This window comes from Hylaeus anthracinus, unplaced genomic scaffold, assembly GCF_026225885.1.
Source record: "Hylaeus anthracinus isolate JK02 unplaced genomic scaffold, UHH_iyHylAnth1.0_haploid 11978, whole genome shotgun sequence".
NCBI lineage: Eukaryota > Metazoa > Arthropoda > Insecta > Hymenoptera > Colletidae > Hylaeus > Hylaeus anthracinus.
The window spans coordinates 4,516,063-4,518,017 of NW_026534326.1; the positions used below are offsets into that span (position 1 = coordinate 4,516,063).

The following is a 1,955-nucleotide window of genomic DNA, read 5'->3' on the forward strand; positions in this document are numbered from 1 at the left end:
TTTCCAACTGGGAACAGCATGAAATCAGCTGTCATTATATGTAAATGTATGAACATACATTAAAAACGAAAAATATATATATATATATATATATATATATATATATATATATATGTATATACATGTCGAATTGAGTAACCTCCTCCTTTTCGAAGTCGGTTAAAACATAGACATATGAAAATATAGGGTGTCCCAAAAATGTTGTAACAGCTTGAAAGAGGTGGTTCGGGAGGTGATTTGAAACAACTTTTTCCTTAGCGAAAATGTTGTCCGAGGCTTCGTTGAGGAGATATTCATGGAAAACGCCGACCAATCAGAGCGCGAGTATAGCGGCGGAGGGCGGTCGCCTAGCTCGTAGTCCACGCCTACCACGGGCGGTCCAACAGCATACGCGCGATGTGATTGGTCAATGTTTTCCGTTAATATCTCCACAACGAAGCCTCGGACAATATTTTCGCTAAGGAAAAAGTTGTTTCAAATCATCTCCCGAACCACCCCTTTCAAGGTGTTACAATTTTTTCGGGACACCCTGTATTTTCATATGTTTGTGGGTATCAATACAATATTTTCGAATTTTCTTAATCTAAGCTTACGTGGTTGTTACGAGCCAGAGGGGGCTGCCGGCGTAGCCGGGGCTTTTCTATTGGAATATGGTTTTTTTGTTAATGGCTTGACCAGTGGTGTTAGGTAACACTGGGTACCTTGGGGAAGTAGACGCGGATACGAACCTACGTATGGCTAACGTAGGGAGCTTCAGGAGGTTGGTTATCGAGGACAAATCCACGTATGGCTAACGTACGGAGCCTCAGGAAGGTGATATGCGGACGAACCCACGTATGGCTAACGTGAGGAGTCGCAGGAAATGTTAGTATTAGGCCTCGTAACAGTTTTTGATGTACCTCGAGCGGCAAAGGTACACCGAAAATCTGTAATAGTGTGGTGCGGTATTCATAATCGCAAAATAATTGGACCCTACTTTTTTGAAGGAAACGTGAATGCAGCTTCCTATTTAAGATTTCTAGAAACAGAATTATCTAATGTTTTAGATGAAATGCCAATAGTACAAAAACAAAGTCTTTGGTTTCAACACGACGGAGCTCCTCCCCATTTCGCTACAACAGTTCGTAACTGATTGAATATTAATTTTGAAAATAAATGGATTGGCCGTGGCTATTTAAAAGGACTAGTGTATCAAACACCAGTAGAAGACGTAAATGATTTACGAACAAAAATTATGACTACATGTAAATCAGTATCGGAGGAAATTTTAAAAGCTGTTGAGAAACAATTTTTAAGAAAATTACAGATGTGTATTTCCAACGATGGTGAGCACGTAGAAGGATAAAAAATTATTGAACAAGTAAGTGAAAATTTAATTGATACTTAATATCTTTAGCAAAAATATTCAATATGTATTTATAATATTATAATTGCAGTACTTTGATACGGACACAACCGACGCTGCTCAGCAGCGTTTGCTAGCTCTCAGCCGCTTACGTTAAGAAAATTTTCAAGTAATAAAGTAAAATTACTCGTTACCTATTAGGTTTAGGGCTAATAAAGGTCAACACTTTTTTATTTAGAATTCGATACTCTACTATATTCTTGTATACAAAATATAGCATTCCATTTAAAAAAATTACATTGACCTCCAGATCTCCTCTATTACTCCACCCACAAAAAAATAATTATTACAACTTTTGTAGGAACAGATTTGTAATAACTACAATATCTTCCGAGATATCCTGCTGTACTCACTTAAAAGAAACACCCTGTATATTCTGATATGCACCGGAATTTACAATTGTTATGAGATGTGACGTTCGCATATCGACCGTCCAAACCACGGACATATTTTTCCCTTGTAATGAGTTAAAGGCAGATGTAGTATTTGTATATTCGAACGTCACCCTATATTTTAGACTAAGAAGCGTTTAGCAAGTAAGAGAGAACCT

At 37.6% G+C, this 1,955-nt stretch overlaps 1 long non-coding RNA gene across 3 annotated transcripts; it reads left to right on the forward strand.

The window, feature by feature from the left end:
• The first annotated feature begins 205 nt into the window (after nt 1-205).
• On the forward strand, nt 206-1,692 carry LOC128896841 (uncharacterized). Of its 3 annotated transcripts, none has more exons than XR_008462144.1 (3): nt 206-913; nt 987-1,360; nt 1,437-1,692. It is a non-coding gene; the product is annotated as an uncharacterized LOC128896841 (long non-coding RNA). The 3 variants fall into 3 exon arrangements; XR_008462146.1 differs by having other exon boundaries at nt 212-913; nt 1,047-1,360; XR_008462145.1 differs by having other exon boundaries at nt 219-864; nt 1,047-1,360.
• The last annotated feature ends 263 nt before the right edge of the window (nt 1,693-1,955 follow it).